Source organism: Echeneis naucrates, chromosome 17 (genome assembly GCF_900963305.1).
Source record: "Echeneis naucrates chromosome 17, fEcheNa1.1, whole genome shotgun sequence".
Classification (NCBI taxonomy): Eukaryota; Metazoa; Chordata; class Actinopteri; order Carangiformes; family Echeneidae; genus Echeneis; species Echeneis naucrates.
Window position 1 is genome coordinate 20197297 of NC_042527.1, and position 14171 is coordinate 20211467.

General features: G+C 42.4%; 1 long non-coding RNA gene across 1 annotated transcript; it reads left to right on the forward strand.

The window, feature by feature from the left end:
- Window positions 1–543: 543 nt before the first annotated feature.
- LOC115057954 (uncharacterized) lies at window positions 544–11065 on the forward strand. The gene is made up of 3 exons (XR_003841989.1): window positions 544–675; window positions 813–963; window positions 8387–11065. It is a non-coding gene; the product is annotated as an uncharacterized LOC115057954 (long non-coding RNA).
- Window positions 11066–14171: the final 3106 nt, after the last annotated feature.

The window sequence follows — 14171 nt, forward strand, 5'->3', positions numbered from 1 at the left end:
TGAGTTGTGGTTGTTTTTTTTGTTTGTTTTTTTTTCCCCCCGATTCTTTTATTATGTTGAAGCTGTAACAATTGGAAAGAACTGATGAATCTGGCAAATTTATAGAGCCTTCAAATAAAAAATAAAAAAAGAAGAGAAAACATGGAGTAAATCCTGCCTAAATCTTGCTCACACATTTATTGTCATATTTTGGGAGACTTTATAAATTACACATCTGTTGCTTTCTGTTTTCCGTGATCATTTGTGTGGTCTGACAATGTGAATAAATGTGTCTGTTTATAAAGGGCTGATGCATTTTGTGGAATTTTTTGATACATTAAATTTAATGGCTCAAAGTCGAATAGAGATGTGTTCTGGTGGCTGGCGTCCGTTTGAGCTTTCACAACTACTGATAGAAGGGACAAGTGGGTTTAATGCAGTCACCTGAAAGAGGTGATGGTGTCTGAAACAACTAATTGAATCCTTTTCTTGGACAGGAAGTGTCGTTGCGAGTCATGCGTCGTGTCGCGCCAACCGCTTAGCCTCATCAGTCTGACAGAAACATGACATGTGGCGTGGTGGTTTCCATTGTAGCTGTCGCCGTGCTAATGCTAATCTCGGTCGAAACAGAACTGTCGGACAAAGAGCACGCACTGAGATCAGCCTGAGATGACATCGCTCAAACGGGACTTCTGGGTAATGAAAAAAGTTACTTCCTGGTGCAGTCATTCTTCAGCCAGGCTCATTACAACTCTTCAGACTGTTTTGGTGACAAATTCTCTCCTTCCACTTGTGGCTTTTCCTTTTTTCTTTTGTCTTCTTCCCCTTCTCAGAGAGAGTGATGAGAGAAATAAGACTCAGTCGGGGACGGACAGAGTGACGGGGGCCACTGGGTCGCCACCGCCGACCCTCCCCACCCACATCACGGCTTTTATGGCTGTTTAGTATAAAACAGCTCAAACTTCAGTGTGAGCTCGTCTGTCGGTAAGAAACCATTGCTATGTAAACACTGCTTGTCATCTGGATGGATGGGTTTGGGCACGGAGCTGCTGGCCTGTGAGGTCTGTGTTATTGTGGTGAATGGATGGGAACACTCGCACACTCAATCACACACACACACCCTTATGACTCATCCGGTGTCTCTGTTTAGTTACTTGGCTCTCAGACTTGCAGGGAGTGTTCTCGTCCGACAGACACGCCCCAAACACACATGGAGGAACATGTGGCTTTGCAGACGGGTTCATCGAAGGATTCACCAAGCACCGACATGAGGCGTGATTTTAAAAATCAACATGTGTCGGTACAGCAAGTTCAAACTATTCCGGCGGAGTAGCCTCCGGACCCGAAGAACACATTTGGTTTGAAAAACGCTGGTGCAGAAAGAACACATTCAGCAGTTAAACGCGGTGCTGCGCCGACACAAAGAACCACATGTGAAAAAAAGAACCCACTGTCATTGGTTTACTGGAAGGTTTTGTTTTGTTTTTTAAATCTTCTTAGAGTATCTAACCAGCATGTCTCAGAACAGTCCCTTTAATCAGACAGCTTTTCAGAAGGGATAGAAGAACAGTCTATATAAAGACAACGCATGACGGCTAAATCCTCAGTTATCCTGTGAGAACTCGACACAAACCGTACATGACGGGTGGACGTGCAATGCAGAGACTGCAAAATAAAAGTACAGATAACTAAACATTCATGGCATCGACGACTATTGACCAAAATGCTTACTTGTTTCGTAAGTAAAGTAAAAAAAAAAACCAAAAAGCTACAGAATTCCCAACGATGTGTGATAAAAATCTCAGATGATTAATAATCCAGAAATATCTCAGATCTCAATGAAATAAAAAATGTTCACTCTTAATTGAACTCTTTTGCAAGCACAGCTAATTACATAGTATTATTAATAAAGTTGCATTATTAGATTTTGTGTTTTTGGAGTTTAACGTGCTTAAAAAAAAAAAAAGACATCTTGTCCCTACTTTGATTTTTACTGTTTTAATTTAAATCCGACAATTTGGATCATTGATTTCATCTTAAGAATGTATAAATGAGTAGAGGTGCACTGTTTTCTCTGGACGGCAGCCGTACAGAAATAAATTCGAGCTCTGGGACGGATCCAAAACGTAATAAAAGGTCAACACCTGCCTGATATATGGGTCACACCTGTAACACACACACTGCTCTCACTTCTTCTTTGCCATGATTATTTTCTCTCTCCGTTCTCTCTCAACGTGCACACAAACTCATAAAACTTGTGCCCACGCACAAACACACATTCTCACAAACACACAGATACACAGACATGCTTATTCATGTCGAGGGCGTTGTTATTAACAGAGCACATTAATAACAATACTGCAGGGCTCCCATTGTCTCCCAAACATAATTATATTATCCATCATGCTTCTGCTGCACTGACACACATCTGAACGCGGCTGGGGGAGTCTCACTGGGCCTGCTCGTCCACCAGCATCACCATAGATAATGTTTAATTATGCTAATTCGATTGCCATCATTTTGAACAAAATGACAACATGCTTGAGCTAATGAATATTTATAATACGGAGGGAAAGAAGTTAATTGTGCTTTATTAGTTCGCTGGGGAAGTTGTGTTTGGGACCGGCGTGTGGAAGGGATGACTGGCCTGGAGTGTGCGAGGTTTGGCGGGAGAAATGGAGGGGAATGGAAAAGCTTCGCCACCGATGACATCACTGAGCCATCAGATGGAGTTCACAGACGAGGGGAGCTGGTTTTACTGAATGAGGCTGGATTCAGGAGATGTGTTTCCAAATTTAGCTGTTTTATTATGACTTTTTTTTTTTTTTTTCTTCAACGTTATTGTTCCGTGTTGCTTTTCGCATCTGAACTCCCCCTTTTGACAACGTGGCTAACTTTGCTACCACGAATCACTTGGAGCAGATGCCGCTTGATTATAATCACTAATTAATGTTGAGCTACTCATCTATTTTTCTGCTGTCAGCCCCTAAATGGAGTCATCACATGTTTTAATTACTTCGTTTACCGGCAAATGCAATAATTAATAGCTTCTAAATTAAAGGTTGAGTTCACACAAATCACATAAAGCTCATTTCCTCGAGCGGTATTTAGCCATGCAGGTATTAAGGCCCATCTGGGAATAAGACTAGACTGTATGAATAACAGGAACATTTTCTTGAGAGAATTAGTGTGAGAAGACGGATTGTGAAGCACGTAGTATGTAGTATTTTGGATGTTTTCAGTCATAAAGAATAAATCAACGCCACTTTTAAAGTTTGCCCTCCCGGTAAGAGAAAATTCGTTTTTTTTGGTTTGTTTTTTGGTTTGTTTTTTTTAAAATCATGTTAAAGAAAATATAGCAAACATGGCAGATGATTCTTCGACAACTAAACATGTCCGGAGAGCAATTTCAAAATGAAACGATGACTTTTCTTCATGCCTAGTAAAATATCCTGTCGAACAAATCGGAATGAATAGATGTGATTCGCACGGTTTCCCCATCAGTCGGGGAGTTGAGATTTGGCGGCATGAATCAGTCTGAGGAGCTGAAGCGGATGGATGAAGGCACGCTGTTCTACTCTGCAGACTTCAAGAGATTTGTCTTGAAATTGCAGACGATGCCCTGTGACTTCACTTTTTCTATCCTCTCTCTTTTCTCTCCTTCTCGCACACACACACACACACACACACACACACACACACAGACACACACAGACACACACATCCCCTCAGAGGTAAGTGCTGGGTTAAATTTCAGGCAGGCCATTTCTCACTGTCAGTAATGTACATAACCCGAGCGCAGAGCCAGGGCTGATGGGTAACACGATTACTTATTATACTTCTCTACAAGGGCGGAAATGATATTAAAAGTTGCCCTTTTTACATCTTAGGGAACAGCAGGCCGGCACACGGCGGGGCCGTGTCAGGCGCTGGCAGCTCGCTGCAGGGTGCAGCTCATAATCCATCTTGATCTCATTAGGACGGCACAGATGATTTTTACTGAAATGTTCCTTTAGATGCTGCCACAGGAATGCAGAGAGGCTTTTTTGGTTCAGACAACGCATCCGTGCTTTCAGCTGACTAAGCGTGAAAGAGCTGAGCGCCGCGCACGCCAGTGCTGGCTGGAGTTAGGAAAAAAAGAAAAAAAGAAAAAAGAGAGAGAGCCAGAGATGGAAAAAGCATGTGTGTGTTCATGTATCTCAGTGTTGAACAGGACAAATGTTCCCAGGAGTGTTCAAAAGCGAGGATACATCCTGAAATAAGCCAAATTCTATTTCAGGGGTTGATAATTAAAAGTAGGCAGGACTTACAATGAGGTTTAGTTCAAAGTGAAGGTTCTGCTTTGGATTCAACATCCGTTTAAGTCCGGTGATATAAAGGGGGAAGACTTTGCATTGGAAAAAAAGAGAGAGGTTGAGAGATTGTGAGTCAGACAGAAAGATCATTTACACTCCAACATTTGGCTGGAAGCTATTTGCCGCCATCTAAAGCGAACCTCTGATGTCTTTCATTCACCAAATTGAGAGTTTCACTTCTACATACCGAGTTCCCATTCAAATGTCATGTCATCTGCGATTGTTGCGTAACATCTGGCTGCACCCGCTGACCGAGTGTGTGTGTGTGTGTGTGTGTTTGTGTACGTGTGTGTGAGTGTGTTAGTGTGTGTCTGCACACTGGGGGGCACCGTTCTACAGTCCTGAAGAGGCTCAACACGGAGCTCAACATTGCAGCATCAGGATCGACATTTGCTGCAAAATGTTAAAAAAGAAAATGTTCAAGGTTTGTTGTATTAATTTATTATTAAACGCTGAGATATTAGTGTTCTTGACCCAACACGTTAAAAATGCAGGCAGGTTCAACCTTGCAATAACAATCTTGGCAAGTTATTGCACTCTATGTCCAGACGTATTGAGCATGTGTCAAGTTAACTTTATACAAATGGTCTTAATGGGCAGGAAGATAACTCTGCTCTAACTAGCTTTGGCTCTTTATGAACTACATCCGTTTCTTAATGGAGGGATTCTTGCCAAAATCTTTCTGTTTCAGAATTAAGCTGCAGTGATATTTACTGTGTCTAATTATTTGGTAGACAAAGCAAGAGATTAACAACTTCCATATTTTTTTTTCAGGTGTCTTTATGAATCTCTCTGTGCTCATTTTTGCGGTGAAATGGAGTTTAATAATGTTTCCGTTTGTGCGTTAGTGTGAGTCTGAGATGTGTTTGACCCCTGGGAGACGTGTGAATCAGGTGAGTGTCGAGGTCTGGGATCAACGCGGAACCCATGATGAAATCTTTTGCACCTGATTGTAATTTTTCATGTGAGACACGTCTTATCTTTCACCCCCCCTCACACACACACACACACACACACACACACAAAGTATTAACTACGTTACGCAATGACGAGGCTGACAGGAGAAACAAACCAGGCGATGCTGGAAGCCCCTGGGGGGGGGGGCCTGGTTGGCTCCTCATATTGACAGATTTTGGAGCATCAACTCTAAACCCCCTTAAACCCCCCCCTGAGGATAAAACCCACCCAAGCTGTGGAACGTCCTGGCTTTCATTTTGGCATCTTAGCTAACAGGTCAGCGTGGACGGACCGGCTTGCGGCTGCATTACGCGATCTACAGATTCAGCATCTTTCCTCTTCTTCATGCCCTTCATGACTCTCATATCGCAGACACCTTTTGAAATGGGGCTCCAACCAGAATCTACTTATTGTCTGAGGAGTTCAGAGGGCTTCCTGGGAACCTTCCCCCCAGTATCTCTGATAGAATCATACTGTCAGCGGTCCCTCGACTAAAACCTTTGATCAAGACTCAGAGTACTTTTTGTCATGCACCATTATTTCAGTCTAAGAACTGCTGTGAAACCGCAAATACATTTTTCGGGGTGAGAAATTCTTTGTCCTGGTCCAATTGGAATTTGATCCGTTTGGATGCTGAACAGTCAAAATGAATTGCTTCGCTTTGCTTTTTGCAAATAGAGATGGTTGGTTTAAACTACAAACTGAAGGCTTAAGATCTGTCAACAACCTTGGGAAAACTTGTTCTTCATTGTGAGTCGAATCTCTTTATGGATCCGCTCATACCTTTGCATGTTCGTCCAACACGGAGGGCGATTGTGCTGTTGGCTGTGTGGCAGTGTGTCTTCATTAGTGCAAAGTGTGTCTTTAAGGATATATTTGTAGTTTGAACAGATGAGATAAAAATGTCAATGGGCGTGAAGACGATTACACGCATCTGAATTTATGCATCCATTGATTGGCTCCTGCTATTGATTTGTATGTGTTTGTGTGTCTGTAATTCTATGGCGTTGCGTAATTACGCCGCTGTGAGTCCGAGACGAGTTTTCCCACAGGGGCCAGTAAAATATGTCACATCACTTCACATGTACTCAACATTAAAAAGGTGCAAGGTCCCGAGCCGCTGCGCTCTGATCATTGCCGTGACATTATTAAAGTCTCCTCCGCAGCCGAAGGCGGTGTTTAATAATAGGGAGACCCATTCTGTCTAGTCAGGTTCATTAACTACAGTACTGCGTGCTCAGGGTGGAAACATGTATTGGTTTCTATAGCAACGTCACTTCACCTCGATATCTTTCTGCAGGGTATCTCTATTCATCTTGCTCAAGGACTGACAGTCATCGACATTGTCTCGTCGCGGTGTGGAGAGCCGAGTTGCTCAAAGAGGCTGAAGCCTTTTTATCCTGTTTTCTCTTCTCTCCTGTGGCTGCAGCACTTAAAAACTGCAGCGCAGATTATTTCACTGATTGATTGATGACCGAGCATTCGGCTGACTCATTGATGGACGGGATGTAAATCAGTCGGTGAACAAATTGATTTTGTCACTGACTGACGGATATGAAGTCGTGAGGTGATACAACAGCTGTGGTGGACTCGACAACAGTTCAGAGGTGGTGGGGGGCTCGTTTCATAGTTTTAATATTTAATGCTGATATTATTGTTTTTAATAACAATCTTAAAGAGCTGAAAAACCAGACAGGTTGTTTTCTTTTCAACACAGCGATTATTTGCATGAATGTAACAAAAGACTTTTGCACGGGAATCGTGCAACGTGGATTTCCTGCATGTTGTTGTTACCCCGCCCCATTCTGTATCATGCTAACTTATGATTGTGTCACATTTTGTTCGTGCCCAAAGCAGGAATTGTCCCTTTTCTTCAACAGATAACATGCTGAAGTCAACAAAGCTATTTTAGTCTCATAATCGGCGACCTCTGCACAGCCAGAACTTCGACTCTAAACCAAGGGGCAACGAGCTGACGGCTTTGTGAACTACCTTTGGAGCCTTGTGTTGAAATTTGCCGTCGCCATCCTGACCTTTTTCTTTTTCTTTTTAACCAAGCAGAAGATGAAGCTGAGGAGGAGAGATGGCAGCTGTGGCTGAATGCCATGAAATCTTTCCTTGCATTTCTTTATTCTGTACAACAAGTCTTGAAATTACAGACTGAAACCATAAACCCATCAACAAAACATTCACTAATTAAGGTGGGGTCATTTTCACATAGACTTCAATACACTATGCAGCCTCCTGACGGTCATTACACCCCGATCATAATCACATTATTAATCAATAGATGAATTAAATCAAATTGTGTTTGAGCTTCCTGATCAGTTTGGGCTGAAGGCTGGATTCTATTTTAGTCGCTGAAATAGATTCCACTGAGCAGTCCATTGCCGGGTTTCTTTCCACTCCCCCTCCTCGTCCGATGTCTGTTCGCGTTTGAGTGCATCTCTGGGTTTGAACTTTCCTCCTTAATGCAGGGAAAATGGGGAACTGGAAGTGCTAGCTCAGCATACCAGGCCACTGTGCTCTTTATTGTTGGCAGGAGTAACATTATGGAACACGCCATGCGGCAAGGAGACACTTAAACTGCGTGTAACTCAACTCCTCTCTGCTCCCCGAGGACATCCCTCCGCCCGCCGCATCGTATGAACCCAAAATCTGAGAGATTTCACTCACGCTGTCGATTAGCGTGTGCACATGCTTCATCCAAATTACTTGTGCGATTACGCTGTGCTTTTAAAAGGTCACTATTGCGAGGTCACCCAATTCATAAAAGGCAGACGTCTGAAAGTATGTTTTTATATTCCTACACCCAGCCAGCATTTTTCAAAGTGTTTTATAAAAAAAAAAAACTGTTAAATCGAAGGTCAACGAATTCCTTTCATCATTATACATAAAGCTTTAAAGTTATATGTAAGTTTTTTCCACATTAAAACGTCGACGCCTTTTAATGTCGTCACCTTATTTGATCCTGAATGCTCGTGATGTCATATCCTGCATGTTTAAAACAAAGAGGATTATACCAGCAGCTCGCCTCCAATCCTTCCAAAAAACTGCGTTGTAGTTCATCTGTGATTTTTCTGTGTCTCTACCAGGAAACTCTTCCATGTCAGCCACCAGCGTCTTGAGTGTGATGATGCTGCATTCAATTAAAACACTCAGAGAGTCCACCAGGACCTGACGGATCGGCTCTTAACGAAATAAAACGGTCTGGCCACACGAAACAGGACTAATGGTGCATTCAGTGTCTCTCCATCAACTCTTGAAGGCAGAAACAGTCATAATTCATCAGCAGGAAGTTGCGCTGAAGTGACCAACGAGGCAGCCAATTAGCGGTGATAAAAAGGGGTCAGCTCCTCGTACCGGTTTGATATTTCACTTTGACACTTGATAGACGAGCAGTAAACAGTGTGGTGGGGCAACCGCATAAATAATACACCAGCAATCAAATGCTTGAATGCAAATGCCCAGTGAATATATCGGCCACTTGATATCACAGACTTTACTTGTCAACATTTTAAGCTCCATTAAACATTCGACTGCTGAGTGATGAATCAAGGGGAAGATCGTGGGACGTGTCCTGGACTTCCCGGCTCACATTCGGTTCACCCCCCCCACAAAAAAACAAAAAACAAAACATCAGTACGTTCAGTGAATGTTTCCTTTTAGCGGTTTCACCGACAGAAGTCCAGGCAGCTCAGCAGAAATAAACCGACGTCTTCATCGAAACGAGTCCCTTGTGTCCAGAATGAGATTATGTTATGCATGCTATCTAAAACCGAGCGTTGAAATCCTCTACAGGAAGATATCACATTTTTTGTTTCTTTCATGTTATAGCTGCCAGTAGGTGACATTTTTGAACTGCCAACATCTTTTAAAATGATCCTTTTATTTAAAAACAAAAACAAAACAATTCATGTTCAGTATTCAGGGTTCATCCCAGATTCTGGAGGGAAGACAAGTCTGGAAAACACGGGAGGATAACTCTCCAGAGAAATGAGTCTGATTTAATTATTATAAGTAAGCAGCAGAAAGCTTCCCAGTAATACATGCTGGATGAATCTCTGCACAGAAAAAAAAAAAAAAAAGCCAAGGAGGAAATGATCAGTTTGATTTTAAACTGGAACATTATCAGTAGCAGCTGATATCTGACTCCTGATATTCTCTTTACACACTTCCTAACTCCTCCGTCCGATTTTAGACTGTGAAGAAGGAGAACTCGCTGGAATTTGCCCAGTTTCCCCCACAGCCATTGACTTCAAACCTAAAACAAAACACAGCCACTGAACAGAAGCATGACTGCTGTTCCTTTGAGTAAAAAGAAAAAGAAAGAAGACTGAAAAACAAATGCCAAAAGCAGAGACAGAAATGAGACAAGCTGAGTATTCTCCAGAGCCAAAGCAGCTCGCAGACACTGATAAATGTTTCCTACTCTGTTGGCTTCTAAATATAGTTTTAGATCAATGCAATCAGGAACAATCTCCCCATTACAACGAGCAGGTCAGGTACTGAAGCAGATATCTGAGGCCGTCGGATAGTCAGGTAAATATAGTCAGTAACAGGAACTGCACAGTTTGGCAGTCCTTCCTTTGTAATAACACTCATGCCAATGAAGGATCATGAGTTGGGTAAGAGACGCAGAGCGAGAGACTGAGTGGAACACGTATAGAAAACAGAAGAAAATAATCCAGTCGAAAAACAAACAAACAAAGACGAAGAAAAAGCCGAGTTTAATGAAAACATATCAGGAAATAAATGTGACGGACGTTTTTCTTTTTATTTCACATTGCTGCATCATTGGAGGAAATTCAAATTGACGTTGACCTTTGACCTCTGACAGTTCGGCCTCAGATTGAGGTGAACTTCGAGTGAAATCTGTTACAGTGATTTGGCAAAAGCCTGATTTCATGTTTTTAATCTATTCATGTTAGGCTGCTGTGGATTTGACCTTTGACCCTAAAACACCATAATCTAATCCGTTCATCCTCTAGTCCAAGGGGACAGTTCTGTCAGATTTAACCAACTCAGCGCTAACATGTGATGGTGGAGCCCAAACTGGAGCCAAAACTGGAGAAATGCCCGACTTAAATGAATCCAGTTGACGCCAGTAAATCTCAAAATTAGTTTTAATGTCGCTCCCTGCAACATCGCTTCAGGTTGAAACAAACTAATAGTCTCTTTCTTTGTCCGTTTTGATATTTAACCAAACATCATTAACAGGCTAGAAGAATTTAATTCTCTCCATTTTCCCTTGATAAATATCTGCTGATATATTAAACATAACCAGACTTGGTATTGATTTATTGGCTGACTCACAGGAGCTCATTTTGTGCTCGAATGACCTTCTCCTTACAGTCAGATGATCAGATATTTCAGTTCGCAGTGAAGACGTCGGCAGCGTCATTGTTTCGCCGCGCTGCCGGCCTCCGTTGCTTTGTGCCTGATGGACAAAAGGAGAGGAGACAAGAAGGGAAAAAGACTGGAGGAGTGGAGGATAATGAAAACATCATTGTATGGGAGGAGATCCTGATCTAATCACCGAGGAAATGAGGCCTGTGAATGCCCAGTCGTTTGGACTCATTTACACATCTCCTTTAATGCTGTTCAGTCATCGATAGCCGGAGGAGTTTGGGAGCAGAGAGAGCGACGAGCAAATGGTTTCCCAGTTTTTACTTCTGCTCTAAGTTCAGGAAAAAATTAATTAATTAATTAAACAAGAGGTTGGTTTCAACGTCTCTGGATATGCACGCTTGGAGGTAAAATTCAGACTGTTGGTTGAATTTGTGTTTTTAACGACAATTTAAAAATGTTGTGACTAAATGACCTCATAAAACCACGCCATGGTCTATTGGATTAAGTTCTGAAATTACGTCTTCTTTTTTTTTTGTCAGATATATGATTTGATCCAGTAACAATCCAACAATCCACCTTAAATTCCTCCTTAAAGGTGCCACATTCTACACTTTGATGAAATCATCACAATAAAATTGGACATCTATCTTTCTCTCTTCTCTCTGGTGCTCTGGCAAGGTTTTTTTTTTGTGCCAGCCTTGCTTTTGGTTAGCTGGCTGCTAACCACAGCCAATGGATGATGGCGTCTCACACATAAAACAACTACACCTGCTGTACAGTAAAAAAAAACAAAACAAAAAGCTGTGGGAATCTCACTTCCTACAATACGGGACCATTTAAAAGTTGACTTGAACCTTTCTGTATTTGCTCAATGTGGCGCTTGAATGAGCAGCCAGAGGAAGACGGACAGCCTGGAAAGTGTGAACATGAGTAGCTTTAAGCTTCAATAAATGACCAATTATGTTGTCTTTCAGGTCAGGACGGGTCTCCTGCGACGGCTCGTGTTTCCTTCCCCTCAGACATTCTCCCGAGGATTAGTGTTTCACTGATTCCCTTTGACCTCTGACCCCTGTGATGACATCTGTGCATGTATGTGAGCGTTAAAGGAAGTTTTACAGACCAAATGCTTGGTAAAAACACAAAAAACTAAGCAGCCAGTAAATCAGGCTGAATGTTGCACCTTCTGCAGCACCAGTGGATAAACGTGTAAATACTTGATGATGGTAATTCCGTAGATGAGCATATTGCAATTCAGTCTGCGTAAAACTTCCAGTGAAATGCAGAAAATGTAAAACTGTAAGTCTCTTCGAGTCTAAAGATCTCATGAGGAATCTGGACCGGACCTGGATGTGAGAGTTAAATATCAGCTCTCGGAGCGCCTGCATTGAAACTGAATCACTGACTGCTTCAAAACTACAGTAATGGGTAAACAGAAATACTGAAGAAAAGATGAGCCTTTTCCTTTTTTCTTTAAGTAAGCATGTATCTGGTACAAATGAGCCATTCGCTCATTCAAAACGGTGAATATCTCATTTTGGAGTGAATAAAATCTTATCTTAGCTTGCTGCAGTAATTAATGTGTGATTAAAACATGAGCTCTAATTACCTTCAGGGGAGTCTCTTTAAAGGAACTGATATGTTGACACTCACATCCTGCAATCTGTTTATGCATGTTTGTCAGACACGCTGCCGTCTGTTTTATTTGTTTCTGAAGCTTTGTAAGATGTGATAGACTTTCCTCCGCCAGAAGACGGTTTATGATCACGATAAATAGGAGATAAATATCATTAATGTGTGACTGCTGTCCAGTTTTCTCCACAGATAGGTTTTTTTTTTTTACCTGTATACATATGGAATATTACACACACACATTTCCCAGTGAGATAAACTAAGAGCGGTTTGTTTGCTCCAATCTGCATGATTGACTGCACTCTGTAATCGTGCACCTTCTCTGCTGCAGATGTAGACAGAGCTGAATATGAACATGCAGGAATCCAGTTTGCTCCCAGTTCATTTTGGCTCTTTCAGTGCCCAGAGCTGCAGGCTAACAGATGTCAACATCTGTAACTGAACACCCCTGAAATATTTTCATTTGAGGGTCATCTCCTGTAGCTGGAGCGGATTACAGCGGCACTCCCAATGAACGGGCCGGCACTTCATGCGAGAGACGGCTCTGACTTACATTTTCAGGTGGCAGGATGACACTGATGGGTGAACTGGGCTTCAGGGGGGAAATGCTCGAGGTTATAATAACCCACTACAAACGTGTTAGAGAGGGCTCAGGTTCTGCTGCCCCCCTCCCAAACAAAAAAAAAAAAAAACTCATGCTCCACCACACCCCTGCTTATCATCACACGCACTCTTAAATGTGTGATCCCAACCTTTTCTGTCAAGACGAAATATTGCACGACGCAGCAAGAATTATCTCTGAGCAGAGTCTCAGCTCCCACATGGGAGACCTTTGAGATAGCTCTATCCTCTTATACTTATCCTTTACATGCACAGACACACACAAACACACACACACACACACACGTATTCACTTTTCCATGATATGGACTCACAAGGAGGAGAATTCTGATTAGGCTGCATCCAAAGCTGCCACCCACGGGACCCGTGGGAGATATGAATTTGAAAAGACAGTATAGCTCCGATCTGAAGTGCCTGCATTGCTGGGCAACAGGGACCCCTGTTAAGACCTGCTATCCAGAGACCTGTCAGGGGAGAGAGACACGGGGGGGGGGGGGGGGGGGGGGGTATGAAAGCTGAATGTGCAGCAACCCACATCGCTCATTAAAAAGGTACAGCAGCTCACTCACGTACTCACACGGAGGCTACGAGCAACTTCAAATTTGATCTGTTTTAGTTTTACCTGGAACTGAACACATTTCTCCTCAAGCTACGAAACAGTTTCAACGAACGCGAACATTTTAAGAGCTTTGGCTGTGGCTGTGTTTGGACGCTGCAGCCACTCGGCGGCTAGCCGGTTAGCATGCTAACCTCAAGCAGAGAAAGGGAGTGATAGAAATGAAAGATTTGGCAGCTCTGTTTGAGGAAAGGATGCTGAAATTGCACCACCTCTACTATGACTTCCCACTACTGCTTGAGATTTTCACAATTTCCTTTCACTGGCTAATGGCTCAAGAGTAAAGTCTGATGATATTTCACTCTGCTACAACTTCCGTGAAAAGCCCAGAATCCACAATATGTCAGTCCATCAATAATTTCTGCTCTCATCCCCAAATCCATCCATTCCTCTGGACACAAATCTTTTCAGAACAGGCCCGCAGGGCACACTCTGCTTTTTATAACGGTCCTTAAACAGCGAAAATGTCACTCAAATGACAGTAAAAGTAAGGCAATAAGATTACATCTCATCAAAACTAAATACACATCTAGATCGACTTTACTTTCCCGTAAAATGGGTCGCTTCCTTGTGTTTGCGTTTTCATCAACGAAGACTTTGAGTGAAACATATTTCTTAACTGAACTGAACAGAATTTAAACTTGGATGAAAAGATACTTACT